The sequence below is a fragment of the Heterocephalus glaber genome, unplaced genomic scaffold (assembly GCF_053883595.1).
Source record: "Heterocephalus glaber isolate CG9 unplaced genomic scaffold, H.glaber_assembly_v1.0 deba00001461, whole genome shotgun sequence".
NCBI lineage: Eukaryota > Metazoa > Chordata > Mammalia > Rodentia > Bathyergidae > Heterocephalus > Heterocephalus glaber.
This window is the reverse complement of record NW_028258308.1, coordinates 40,875,321-40,890,156: the sequence shown is the minus strand read 5'-3', so window position 1 is coordinate 40,890,156 and position 14,836 is coordinate 40,875,321. Positions and strand designations below refer to the sequence as shown.

At 48.6% G+C, this 14,836-nt stretch overlaps 1 protein-coding gene across 7 annotated transcripts in view; it reads right to left on the bottom strand.

Moving 5' to 3' along the window:
* The window catches only part of Plekha2 (pleckstrin homology domain containing A2), a 62,088-nt gene extending 49,526 nt beyond the window's left edge, over positions 1-12,562 (bottom strand). For 3 of the 7 annotated variants that reach the window (XM_021236788.2, XM_013076099.3, XM_013076103.3), the window contains exon 1: positions 12,042-12,135. The gene's annotated coding sequence lies outside the window, so the exon portion shown is untranslated. Of the gene's footprint in view, positions 1-7,957; positions 8,054-11,485; positions 11,585-11,875; positions 12,012-12,041; positions 12,136-12,370 lie in introns of those variants that run through there. The other 4 variants (XM_087217343.1, XM_004855327.3, XM_087217344.1 and 1 more) reach the window with 4 other exon arrangements.
* Between the last annotated feature and the right edge of the window lie 2,274 nt (positions 12,563-14,836).

Sequence of the window (14,836 nt, the reverse complement as noted above, 5' to 3'; positions counted from 1 at the left end):
GACCCTGGAGACCTCAGCAAAAGCCATTAATATGGACTCCTAAGCGTTCCAGGCTAAGGGCGGCCTTAGGCATTTTACTTAGGCCTACCTAGACTTTCTTCTTTCAGGAGCTTGTGTTCAAATTCCTGTTCTGGAAACTTATTAATTATGTGACCCAGGGGATTTAGCTCAGTGGTTCTGGCACATGCCGCACAAGTGCAAGGTCCCAAGTTCGATCCCCGGTAGCCAAAAAAAAAAAATTACAAAATTAATTATGTGACCCAAATTGTTTGATCTTTCTGTACCCTAGTTTCTGCATCTGTACAATAGGGAAAACACTAACTCCTACATCTCACAAGGTTGTTAGTCACACAGTAAACACATCATCAGTGTAGTTACTACCACTACTCTCCTCAAATCTTTGTGAAGTGGATCACAACTTAATTTACACGTGAAGAAACTATCTCAGAATGAACTGAAGCTCCAACTTAAAAACCTGGATAAAACTCTGCCGGGAACTTGTTCAGAGAGGGCACCGCCAGGGTTAAAAGTGAGGAGCCCTTCTCTCAGCCCTGATCTGCCTGTGCCTACCTTACCTGGCCATTACTATGTCCTCTCAAGATTCTTATGCTGAGGTTCTAACCTCCTGCTACCTCAAACTGTGACTGTGTTTGGAGGCAGGGTCTTTAAAGAGGCAATTAAGTTAACAAGAAGTCACTGAGTGGGCCCTAATCCATTAGGACATAATCTTACAAGGGGGAAATCTGGACATTGGAGGCCTCAGAGGGAGAAGATGCCACCTGCAAGCCAACAAGAGGGCCTGGCATGCATCCTTGCCTCGTGGCCCTCAGAAAAAACCAACCAGTGGACAGCCTGATCTTGAATTTCTAGCCTTCAGAACTGTGGGAAGATAAATTTTTGTTGTTTTGCCTCAGTCCATGGTGGTTTGAAAGGCTGCCTGAGCAGACTCATAGCTATGCAGAGATCCCTCACCCCTAAAAGAATGAGGAACCGAAAGTTCCAACCCTGAGCACTTGACTCCAGAACAAGATCTCTGGTGAGGTGAGGTGAGCCACACCTTCAAGCCCTCTGCCCTTCTCTTTCCTCAGGACCCTCTGAAGAGCCCGAGGAAAGGCTGGGAGCTCTGTACTCCTCCCCAGGGAAGAACATCTGCCAACACGCACAGACATCCAATCCACATACACCAGGCAGGAGCAGACACAGGCTCCTCAGGGCTCAGAGCAGTCAGGACACTCAGACTCTCAATTACAGGTGACATCCATCATGGAGCCCCCACCAGCTCTAAGAGAGCAAAATGCAGCAGCCCAGGCCCACCAAGGGCGTTGGTCCATAGCCAAGCAGTTGTGAGTGCTGGCCAGGGCCATCCAACTTTATACAGGTCAGCCAGCAGGTCACAGAGGTCTGACAGCCCTCATCTTCCAGACACCAACGGGGCAAGCCTGGAGCAGAGAGACACACCCCGAGGTCAAGTGAGCCCTCGGGGTGGTGACTGGTGGGGTGCTCTGCTCTCTTCACCTCTACAAGGGGCACTGCAGTGTTGAGAGGCTATCCCAAGAAAAAAGACTTTCTCTTTCTCTTTCTCTCTCTCACACACATACACACAGATACTAATGAACCCCTTCCTCTGTCTAAATGCAAGCCAGAATCCCAAGGGGGACCGGAAACACAGCAATCAGTGAAAACATTGGGAGATGCTGCCAATACTCACTGGAGGGTGGCAGAGGTAGAAACAGTAAAGTTCCCAGAGAAATAGGGCAAAGATGGAAAGACACAGCTAAAAAGGAAGTCAAAAGAGCAGAAGTAAAAGAGGAGATGAGTAAAGGGATAAAAAGGAAGAAGAGGTTTTAAAAAGCATGGCCTAGGAGAAGGAAGCAGTGTAGTAGGAGGGGAGGATAGGTGGGCTAGGGGGACAGACGTACCCTGCACAAAGCAGCTTAACTATATTACAGCCAGCTTTTCACACTAAGCTTCCATCCCAGGTTCCCTTTCACACGGAGGAAGTCTGAGTTTAGGAAATAAAAGGCAGGCGCAAGCCAAAAGTGAGAAGATACCTGATGGGTTCTTCAAGTCTTCCAGCAGACACTGGATCAAGGACAGCAGAACAAAGGCAGGCACTGCTTGGGCGGAAGCGCATACCCAGCAAGGCTGCAGCCCCCACACAGGTGATGGGAGAGGACAGGGTCTATGCAGAAAGTCTGAGCCTTCCAGGAAGGCCACAGACCTTCGGGTCAGGATGATGGAAATCACTAACACCACCCCCTAAAAAAACCAGGCAAATCCCCTCCATGCCAATCTACTTGCAGAGACAGAATTTCTTCACACTGCCTGACTACTGCTACTCCAGTGACATCTCTAAGAGAATGCATACAGACTCCAACAAAAGAGCAAGATGACTATGTGGGGGCCCAGGGGAGTCCAACTTAATGCTGGCTTTCAATGTCCCCTTTTTCAGCCTGCAGGGTTAATCAATACCTCTCCTTCTCAAGCCAGAGACACCAAGAAGGCATTCTTTCCAAAAGTCTCCCAACATCTAACTTCTCTTGAGGGTAATTTCCATTTGCATGGATCCATAGATAGGAAAAGCCCCTAGTGGACCAAAAAGGAAAGAAAAGAAGTAGAACTCTGGCTACAATATATCCTGTGACTGTAAGCCCAGGATTCCCAGTGGGGGCGCGGGGAGGGGGGGGGGGTTCCCGCTGTCCCAAGAAGCCAGAGTCACAGGGCTCATCAAGAACAGGGGAGGTGGAGGGAGAACAAAGCATCACAGTTACCAACCACATAGAAAGCACTCAGCGCACAGAACGCAGACCTGCAGCCCTCGGCCTGCTTCAACTGACAGTTTCTCCTGGTCTCCTTTGAATATCCTTGGTCACGACAGTTGCTAAGACTTGGTACACAGAACCTATTCTCCCAAGGTCCCCATGTTCCTTCTCCTTGTCTCTTCAACCACATCACCATCATCTTCCATGTCTTCTCTGGATTTTCCTCTGTGAAAATTACCTCTGCTCCCCACCCCCAGGCTGCACTAACAAGTGGGGAGCAAAGAGGTGCTAGCAATTGGTACCAAAGTGTCAAACAATTTGGCACACAAACATGTATCCAGACATCAGCATCTATGCATCCAATCAAACAGAATTAGAAAATCCTTTTTTACAAAATTATGTTGGTACCAAACATGTATGGATTTTTTTTTCTTACTATTCCTAAGAAATACAGTATAATGATTTACATAGTATTTACCCTGGATACAGTATTACAGGTAATCCAGAGGTGACTTAAAAGGAGGACACACATAGGTTATATGCCAACATCACACCATTTAACAGAAGGGACTGGAATATCAGAGGATTTTGGTACCTCTGTGTGGCCTGGAACCAGTCCCTGCAGATACCAAGGTCAACTCTACCGTCACCTAAAACTTCCCCTACCAAACCCAGGGAAAATCTGGTCTTTAAAAACATCCTCCTAACTCTCACAACACTCCTCTTATTATATAATTTTAACCAGTTTCTCACAACCAAAAATCACTTACATTACATTGACCCTCCCCACACTTGGTGGTGCTAAGATCAAGCCCAGGACTTCACACCTGTTCAGCAAGCCCTGTATCACTGATCTCCATCCCCAGCCCTTAAACTGCATTTTCACCTGAGACCTGAGTTCACACACCCTGTCTCACCCCAGTTTCCCCAGGGAAGCCCTGAGGCCACATCGTGACAGTGAACCTCCCTGCCCCTCTCAGGACAGCACTGGAAATGCTTGCCCTGGAGTAGAGCACCAGACATCCCTCTCTTGCTGGTCCTTTCCCTTCTGATCTCATACACTGAAACTCTCTAGCAAGTAGCTTCCTAGCCTTCACAACACCTGGTTGACAAGAAGCACAGAATATCTGTAAGTCAAGAATCTCTGCCACTCCACTCGACATCCTGTCTTTCCAAAGCAAGCAAAACCTCCCTAGTGCTTTCAGGTTTAGGTACAAAAACTGTAATATAACAATGCTGTAATGTTTTTATTTGTTTGGGGTTTTTTTTGGTACCAGGGATCGAACTCCAGACCGTGCGCTTTCGAGGCAGGCGGCGGAACCACTGAGCTAAATCCCCAGCCCTGGAATGTTTTTAAAGATCACTCCAGCCAACAATTTTCACTTTTGCAAACTTCTTCATGTCCCTATCCACATAACTGGCCTTTTTTTACATTTAAAATGATACCACAAACATTTTCCATGTTGGTACACAGTGTTTATAATCATTTTTTTCTTAGTTTGCAATACATAACAGTGATGTTGACTTTGGGGACCTGGTACGTGCACATAACATATCTTGATCATTGTGATCCCATAATCATTATTTTTAATGGTTGCAAACATTATTGCATTGGCTTTACTATAATTTAACCATTTCTCTGTGATTAGACTGCTAGGTTATAGCCAATTTTTTGTTATAAGTAATGCTTATATTTCATATTTTCATGCCTTGTTTCTTCTTTTACTTGGAGAAAGCATAACTTCCAATTACAGCATGATCAGGTCATAGGCTATGATCTTTTGTTGAGACCTATTACAAAATTACTTTCTAAAAATATTTTAGCTCTTTATGTTGCAACTAGTAATATAGTTACTATCACTACAATCTTACATTCATTGAATGTACTCACTATTTTGAACTGTTGCTAGTCTGAAATATACAATATCTAGTAAAGCTGAGCATTCCTTCACGTTTGTTTCCTACTTCATCTTCTTTCCCTGGGCTTTGATAAATGCAAGTCCAGAGTACATGTGCACATAATCTCCCCCCCCCATACACACACACACACACACACACACACACACACACATATTCACAGGCATGCATGTACAACATGGCCCCACATAATTGAAATAACTAATATTTTAATCAAAAGTAAAATAAAAACAAAAGTTTTATATGATCCAGATTTCTTCAGTAGAGTATAAATTCCTAAGTATGTGCTATAAATGAAAATAAGCTAAATATTTAGTTTTGCTAAAAGTCAAATAGACCAAGAAAGTGAGTTTGCATAAAGCTGCCTGTTAATCAACAGTAGCAAGTGGGTTAAATGGGAATTAAACTGAGATTCCCAGCTCACATTTGCCAGCGACTGAAAGACATGCAGGACTAGGTTAAAGGCTGCCCACCACAGACCGGGGGGGGGGGGGGGGGGGGGCCTGGCTCTGCCCAAAGTACCTCTTCCACAATCCCATTCAATGCCTTAGGTTCCACCATCAGCAATTCACAGCAAGAATAAAATTGAGACGTTTATTAGGCCTATGTCACATCATACAAGAGACAGTTGGGACCGAGACCCTAAGAAAAGAGAATATACTCAACAGGAGAGGGAAGTATGAGAGGCTAAAATGTAAAGAGAAATTTGGTGCTTAAAACAGGCATCATCCACTTGAAAAACTGGCAGGATGTGTATATACTCAGGACAAGAGGAGGGACCTCTCTGGTGAAACATCGGGCTAAAAACATCCATGTAGAAAGTAGTGATTCTACTTTTAGGATCCCATCCAAGTAAATGGGTGCAGATTAAAACAAAAAGATGGCCACTGCGAAAGAATTTCTATTTTAAAAATTGTAAATGTTTCAATGATGGATAATACTATCTCAATCAGCTAAGTTATTATCATACATGTATTTTTAAAAGACTAGGTAGCCACAAAATATCAACTTATTATCTATGGGTTATAGGTGAATTTCATTTACTTTTATATATTTTTCTATATTTTCCAATTTTCTACACAGAACATGTTACTTTACTTAGACAAGAAAGCAATTTAATTCCACAAACACTCCCACCCCTAGGACATAAGTTCTGAAGCTGAGAATAAATTTCTCAATACTCCAGAGTCCACAAACAAACAAAATCATGCCTAAATTAGAGCTCCTTCCTCTGCCCTCCCCTCCAGTACTGGGAACTGAACCCAGAGCCTTGGTACTGAGCTATATCACCAGTGATTTTTTTTTTTTTTGACAGTTACCAGCACTTTTTATTTTGAAGCAGGCTCACTAAGCTGCTACACTGTTTGAGCTGGGCTGGAGATTGTTATTCTTCTGCCTCAGCTTGCCAGAGCCAGGTGTACATACACCAGGATTAAAATAGTATTCTTATGGGTCTTCTCTAGTGTTTCAAAAACCTAAATCTAATAAATCAATATCTTACACATTGGCAGATAACTGCCCAGAGGGCTTTGCACTCTCCAACCTACTGAATTTCTTACTTCCTATTGCCACAGCTCCTAATAATCACATCCTTTCTCCTGCTGCTTGGTTCCTCACAAGAGCAGCCCACGTCCCTGGGGCCAACACAGTATTCAGGCCCAAGTCTTTGTGCAATGCATGTCTGAGCCACACAATGTCCAGATGAAAAAGAAAAAAAAAGATCCTGGCAAGGACCCCCAAGGTTTTCCTTCTTAGGAGATGAGGTTGACATTTGAAAATAAACAGATAGCCATGTGTGGTGGTATAAACACATAGTCCAGCTACTCAGAAATCTAAAGCAAGATGATCACTTGAGCCCAGAAGGTTAGGGCCAGCCTAGGCAACACACCAAAACCTCTTTGCAAAACTAATAATAATAACAATAATATTTCAAAAGATAATAAAATAAAATGGCTGGATGGGTAAATGAAAATATAGATAGACAACTCAATTTTTTTACAAGAAGCTATCGAGCTATTAAATTAGAGCTGCAGTTTGGGGTGGGGCATGTAGCTCAGTGGTAGAACATTTGCTCATCATAGGCAAGACCCTGGGTTCAATCCCTAGTACCAGCAAAAAAATTTTAAAAAATAAAACAGATTAAAACATTAAGTTGTGGTTTGCTATATCATCCCTCTTGATTTTTAAGATAGTTAATACAGTTTTGAAACAAAGGAAATACTAGAGTGAAATACAGGTGATTCATCAGCCTGGCTACTCTGATATGTTTGAGATCAATAAAAAGGAGAGGCCGGGATAACAAAGCCTTAAACGGCACTGTCCAGATTATAAAAACCTCAGTTCAAAACTGAAAAAAAAATAAAAGATCTTTTTTTTTTTTTGAGGGATTCTCTGTGATGGCAGGCCAGGGACTTGCTAGGATCTTGTTCCAGAAAGAATAAAGAGGACATCTCGTGACAGTCGAGTGATACACAATGAGTACAGCTCCTGTCTTGGGTCCTCCCAGGACAATGGCTAGAGACAGCTGCAGCAGAAACAGGGAGAGAGGAAAATAGCTAAACTTGTATGAGGAGAAAGCTTATTAGAAAAGACACCAGAGGTGTCCAAGAGGCCAGTAATAGCCGGAAACAGAGGGGTGGATGTTGAGGGCAGGTGTCAACCCTTACAGCTCAAGCATGTGGGGGTCACAGCAGCAGAGTTCATGTGTGCTTAGATGTGAATACACACGAGCACATGCCGTGGAGCCACACGGCCCCAGTGATGCTAACAGCCCAGTAAAAAACAATAACAAACATAAGCATTAGCAATTTCTGAGTACAGCCCTTGGAAGGGGCTAAAGATCGGAATTTAGGAAGTGTGGAAGCATCCATTTCTTCCTGCTATAATATCACTGCATCTTGCAAATGATCATAAGAACAGATTTCAGTCCAAGCCAGGAGAATAATGTGAGAGAGAAGGGAATGTACTGGGACCATGTTCCCAGCAGAAGCCGGGTGAGGAATGCAAACACCCTCAGGAATGGGGAGGAGCAGAAAGGGCACCCACCAACCCTGACAGGGCCAGAAGGCCCAGACCCCAGCATTGGGGGAAGAGGAAAAGACACACTTAAGAAGGCATTTTAAAAGGGAAATAAATATTCGGAGAAAGGCAAAAGTAATAGAAAACTGATACCACTGAGGTGAAGATGCCAAAAACAACAAAATGTTTTAAAGACTTATGACCTCTCTGAACAGCCACCTCTCTATGCTCACAGAAAACATGCCTGGTGCAACCCTTACATGACGAAGGCCTGCTCGCTGAAGGTGCCTCAGACCATCCAACAGAAAGATCACTGGAGCAGGCAGGCAGGCAGTCACATCCGGTCTATAAATGACCTGCAGAAGCAGAGATTTCACATTCAGAATCCTGAAAATCCCCACTCAGAATACACAAGAACACAGCTTCACTGTGGGGCTTCCTACAACAGTTGCACAGGAGGCCAGGAGCTCTACCCCACTGTGTCAACCAGAGGGCACCAAGATGGGGGGGGGGGGGGGCAGGGAGAGAAAGAAAACATCATTATTTCCTCTACCTCAGCCTTTCTGTGCAGGGGGAAGTGGCTAGGTGTGTCTGCCTACAGGCAAGTCTCCATTTAGGGAAGGAAGAGGGACTGGGTGTGGCAAGAAGGATATGCAGGTGACAACGATCAGCATGAGTGTTTTTTTAACTTTTGCAAGATGACTATTAAGAAGGGAAGGGCCGGGGATTTAGCTCATTGGTGCCACCGCCTGCTGCGCAAGCACAAGGACCTGAGTTCGATTCCCCCGTACCAAAAAAAAAAAAAAAGGGTATGCTGACTTCGTTACCCATCCACCTAGAGAGGGAAGTGAAACAGTATGGGGTTTTAGAATCAGACAGACCTAGATTCAAATGTGGACAAGCTACTTAACTCTTCCAGGCCTATTTTCTCCTTTGAGAAATAGAGATAATCAATTTACCTACTTCAAAAGTTGCTACACAGATTATAAGAAATAATGTTTGAGAAGTACTCAACACCAGGACTGGTACAGAAAAAGCACTAAACAAATACTACTTTTAAAATGTGTGCCCACTGCTGAAGTGCAGGCTTATTAGGAAGGCCCTGGATTCAATCCTCAATACCAAAAAGAAACAAAACAATACCAAAATGCCTGTGTGTGAAATAGAGAAAGACCCGGGACCAACAAATCATACTTGGTTGCCATTACTGCTGTCCTTAACCCAGGACAGACAGCTACAGGACCCATCTCTACTCCACAAACATCAACGAGCCAACATTAATGGAAAGCTTGCACCAACAGAGCCCTCTCACAAGTAAACACACCATCTCCCTCACCTTCCCTGTACTATAAGAACCATCACATTTGCCATCTCTAAAAGATATTAAAAACAAAATCCAAGAGACCCACAAACTCTGTCTTGGCTGGGCCACCTGAAAGCTAACACAACCCAGACTTGACTCCCAGGTTCCTGGGAAGGGAACCTGCAGCTGCCTCCCCCTCCAGCCAACTCACAGCCCCAGCCTTTGGTTCAGTGAGTCCCCCAGTCCTTGCCTTTGTACTTTAGTAGCAGAGGACAAAAGGACCTTACATTCTACCCTCTTTATCTCAGCTGGCCTCTATGGACCAAAAGATACACTACAGGCTCAACGCTGAGAGCTTTTTGCCCACTCTGGGGGGCAGGAGGGGCCCCAGAAGGGCTGAGACCTGCACAGTGAAAGAACCAATTCAGCCTTTAATCAGCCAGCAGCCAGCCACTTCAACCAGATGGGATCAGGGTACAGAAGGAAGGAAAGACAAACTACAGAGGAAAGATAACTACAAGGCCTAAAAGGTTGGAAGGGGAGAGCAGCACAAATAAACTGGGAACAGAGGATCTTCCAGTTATAGCCCCACTGCACCATTCCCCTTCAGGGCCCTATCTCCCCAACCTGTCCAAGTCCCTGGCTCAGTAACAACTTTTACTAGGCAGGGCTGAGGTCCTTCTCTTCCCACAACCTGCTACACTATAATATTTGCTCTGCTTCCTTCCCTTCCAACGCCTAACAGACTAGCTAGCTGGAGTCCTACCCAGCTCACTGAGACAGATGAGAAACTGAAAGTAAGGCCACCCAAACCACTCACAGTGGCCAGGGGGAGGACCCAAGGTCCTCTTTCCAAGGCTTAGGGTGATTTCAGCCAGAATCAGGAGAGCCTCCACAGTTTCAGTGAATCCAAAGGGTATTTTCTGCACAGTGGTCCACAGCAAGGACTAATCTGAGCCATCCAGCCTTGTATTGGGGCAGCACCCACCTGTGCACTTGCCCCAGGGAAAGGACAAGAAACCATCCAGGAAGTGCCAGCTGCATGCACACAAGCTCCTGCTCCCCAGGTCTTCCTAGTGTTCTACTACTTGAGGTGAACACCTGGTAAGCCAGCAGGAGGGCAGCCCTGGAGTTTGACTGACAGGGCTGATACTTGGCCCTTCCCACTTTTTTTTCTTTTCCTTTTTCTTTTTTTGGCGTGCTAGGGATCCCTGATGCGCATGCTAAGCGATCATTCTACCATTAAGCTTCACCCCACAACCCCTTCCCACTTTTGAAGAATTTCTCCATTGACAGCCACCAACCAAAAGCTGCATGTCTTCAGGATTTAATTTAACCTTGGTAAAATACCAAACTGAATACTGTTCAGCTCACCACAATAACTCGATGGGCTCTGCAATCCCTACTTCCCTACACAGTACACAGAAGAGGCCAATGACAAGGAAAACGAAGGGTTTGCAAAATTCCTCCACCAAAGGTCAAGCACTTCCCATATCAGTGCCCAGGTAATTCCCCATCTATGAAATAAGCAAGGCGCTCCTTATCTGGCAGCCAAAACTCCACTAGGAATGCCACAATTTCGGAATGAAGGGAGGAAAGACTTACAAACAGACCCAACGATGCCAGGCACAGTGGTACATGCTTGTAATCCAAGCACTTGGGAGGCTGAGGCAGAAGGGTGGTTACAAGTTCGAGGCCAGCCTGGGCTACATAGCTGAGTTCAAGTCCAACCTGGACTACACAGCAAGACCCTGTCTCAAAAAAAATAAAAATTGAACCAAAGGATATATAGGATCTTGGACACTAAAGGTCTAACAGCAAACTCACATAAATAGTTTGGTGAACCCAATTTCTATTGCTTGAGCTGCTGCCACATTGCTATTTTTCTTCCACCTCAACAAGTGCAAACAACTCATGTGCTGGCATTTATCATTCGTTCAACAAACATTTACTTAGCACCTAGTAGCTGTCCTACACTGGGCTGGTTAGAATCGGGACTTACAAACTCCATCTCTGACACAGTAAAGCCATCTGCTTTCGAGAGGCACACAGAGGAGAAGGCACACGGAGAAAACTTCTGCACCGATGCCGTGCTTTTGTAGCAGCCTCCCCTGGCTTCGCAAAACAGGCAGGGGCTCCCACCTTTGTGCTCTGGGCACTGTATCCACCATCAGATGGTCTGCTCCCTAACGATGGGGCTGCATGCCTTGCACCCTGCCTTACAAATCCTTATTAACCAAAAGACATCAACTGGCTGCAACCGAAATGAAAACAAAAAATATTCTCTCAAGATCTTTGGCTATGCTATTGCCGAAAGCTTTGTCACCAAACAAAGAAAAGACAACGAAGGGAGGGGGTGGTCAGATATATTAAGAGCAATACTGGGGCAATTTTGGAGCTTTGGCCCCAAATGCAACCACCACGCAGCAGTGTGAGAAGCCCCCGGAGGCGCAGCTGGCGTCCTGGCACAATGTCCAACGCCCACCTCTTGCTCCCTCTCTGGTGTTTAGGATCCTCCGAGAAACCCATTTGAAGTCCTAAAGAAATGGTGTAGAAGAAGCGGAAGACTCATCTTGAACCTCTGCTCCCCAAGAAGGAAGGAAGCCTTTCGGGAGAGCGGCGGGGGCAGGGCCGGTCGGGCAGAGGTGCGCCAGCGGTCCGTAGCCGCGCCTGCTCCAAACAAGCCGGGCGCTTGTCCTCCCCACAGCGCCCAGCCTCTTTCTCCCTTTCCTCACTTCTTTATTTCCTGCTAATTTTGATGACAGACTCCAGGAATGAAGCAGAAAAAGGAAACGTGTAAGGCGAGGAAAAGGGCGGCGAGAGAAAACCTGCTCCCTTCGAGGGACGTACCCACCCAACCTGGCGCACAAGCTACCTTTCGGGCACTTTCCACCCAGCCGCCTTCACCGCCAGTACCGCAGAAGCCGGAGGCTGGACCGCGGCAAGGAGGGATCCCCCAGGGGAGCAGGCCGCGCCTGCCAAGTAACCAGGGAGTCGGGAAAGGGAGTCTTCCTAGTCCAGTCCGCGCCCGAGGGACTTGCCTAGGACGTGGTCCGCTCCTCCTCCCTCCCCGCAGCCCGGGAAGTCGTTGCGAGGCCGGTGCCCCAGCTCCAGGACAGCAGAGAAGTTTCGCCGCTGCAAACGTGAGAAAACGCAGCTCAGCGCGGCCCCGACCCCGGGCCTGCGCCCGCCCCACTCCCGAAGCACGACCCCTGGCGGCGGCGACCTCGGCCACCCGGCGCTGCCCTCGGGGCTCTGCCGCGGCCGGGGAGCCGCCCGACCGAGGCCCAGCTTCGTCGCCCACAGCCCCGGCCGGAGCCTCTGCCGCCCCGCTCCCGCGCCCTCTGCACCGGGCCGCGCGCCCACTCACCCGCGTGCAGGGCCGGGGCTCGGCGGGGCGGGTCACATCGGGGAGGCCGCCTCGCGCGAGGGGACTTCCTGGCCGCCAGCCGAGCTCGCGGTGCCCGTCGTTCTCGGGCTCTGCCCCCCCGCCCCCAGCACCTTGCCCCTTCCTGCGCTCCGGTCTCTGGGCTCTTTTTTTCCGGGTTAATTACGTTTCGCGTTAAGGCAAAACCCAGCCCCGGATGTGAGTACAATGCTCCTCCGGGGGAGGAGAGGGGTGCCGGGGCGCCGCGGGGGCAGGGGCGCGTTCGGCGGGCGGGGGGGTTGTCCCCGTCCCCGTCCCCGTCCCCGTCCCCGTCCCCGTCCCCGAGGTCGCCAGGCCGCGCGCAGATGGCGCCCGGGCCGCAGGTGTCTGAGTGGGGGCGCCCGGGGAGGGAACCCGTGCAGCGCGGTAAGGTCGGGGTCGAGCGCGAGCAGATCCTTCCGGGTTGTCCTAGATGTGCCTCGGCGCCCTCAGCGGGCCTCCAGGGACGTTTCAGAGTACCGAGCTGAGGCAACGTTCTGCCTCCGAGCAGAGTGAAGGCGGGAGCCGGGCAGCGCGCACCGAGCCGATGCTGCGCAAGAGACCTAGGATGGGCACCAAGCGGGCACCAAGCGGGCGCCGCCCCGTGCCGAGCGCCCCGGATCCACGCGGCCACCTGTGGGGATCGGCCCGGTTCCGATGAGGAAACCGAGACTGGGGGAGGTTAAGTGACGTGCCCGGTCCCGGCTGGGGGCAGGCAGGTCTGTCGGGTTCTGACTCCAGCTCCCACGCGGGATAGGCAGGCAGCACCCACAGTCGTGGGTGGGATCGGAGCCCCGAGGCGCGCGGCGCGCAGGCCCTGGTGGTCAGGAGAGGAGGGCGTCGGAGGGCGTGAGCGAGCAGGCGTGAGGCCCCGGGCTCAACACCGGGACCGGGGGCGGGGTTACGCTGGGTCCCTCGACCCGATTCGGGGGAGGGACGGGAGGACAGGTCCTTATCCAGAACCGTGGGGGAAGAAGAGCAGAAAGTAGCGGCGCCCCGAAGGAGAAAGCCTGGGAGGGGGAGAAGACTCTGGCGGGGAGGCCAGGGTGCAGCACAGACCCGCAACGCATGGGCGACGAAATCGCGCGTTTCCTCTTCCATTTCGATTGCCAAAGCGAAAATGAGACACGTCTCTCCCTCGGGTGTGAAGAAAGATGTTTGCTTTGAAACATTTTGCTCTGCATGGACACAAAAAAAGAAAAAGAAAATTCCCTCGTAAATATAACAACACCAATTTTGTGTGTGTTTTCCTGAAGATTTCTGCCAGCACCTAGGGTCATGAGCAGAGCTTCTTCTCCGGAAGTAAGCGTCCAGGACTTGAAGCCTAGCTCTGCCACTTGTTAGCTCTGATCCCTTCTGTCTCAGCGACTTGCTCTGAGAGGTCTCAGAACCTCAGAGAGTCAACATGGGCAGTGTTTAGGTTACTCCCCAACGTGAAGATGCTATGTAAGTCATTTCCTTTAAAAATTAGGTTGTTGCATACATTGCAGAAAAGGAACACAGTTCCTTCATACCGGAAACCACCAGGCCCAGTGACATTGGCTGGAGAAGCTCTCCCAGGAAATCCGACTCTCAACCCAAGGTTTCCAGTATGAGCCATGAGGGAAAAGCCTCAGCTTTCATGGTGTGGTTGCCGTGAAACCCATAAGACTGCTCTCTGTGGGGCCTCCCTCACTCACTCCATCACAAAGAATCTGTTCAGAGCACTACTGTGTTGGATGCCCTCGAGGCTACCAGAAGCCAAAGGCCCAGGGCCTCCCAAGAGGATACACAGATGACTGGGGATTCCGGGAGCCTGGTACCCTCCACTGGCACAGAGTCGGTGGTGCCAGCATCTGGAGGAGAACCATATGACTCTGTGTAGGCTGGGGCTTCTCTCCAGGAGGTGCCAAGCTTGGAAGTGAGCCTAAAAAATGCACTTTGGGGGTACTGTTTCACGCCAGTGGGAGAAGGCACGAATGTGAGCTGAGACTAGGGCCAACCACTCATACTGCACTGGCAGCCATGACTGTCCCTGGCTAGGACCTGTCCCAGTTAGATGACAATTGCTGTCCTCACTGATATCCACTCCTGTGACCCCAGATTTCCCAGTGATTCCTCAGAGGACCCTCCCCACACTCTCCTGTGCCACTGAGCAGGTGTCAGTTGAGCTGCTCTCTCCTCTCTCTTCTCACTTTTTTCTTTTGTGGTAAAATACACATACCACAAATGTCACAATTTTAACCATGTTAAAAAGCATGTATGTGATGGCATTTGGTAAATTCACTGTGTTGTGCCACTGTCACATTATCTAGTTCCATGCCATTTCATCATTCCTAAAAGTGACCCCATGCCCCTCTCTTCTCCCAGCCCCTCGTGAACCTTAAATGACTTTCCATCTAACCTATGGATTTGCCTATTTTTGATATTTCATGTAGGTGGAATCATACA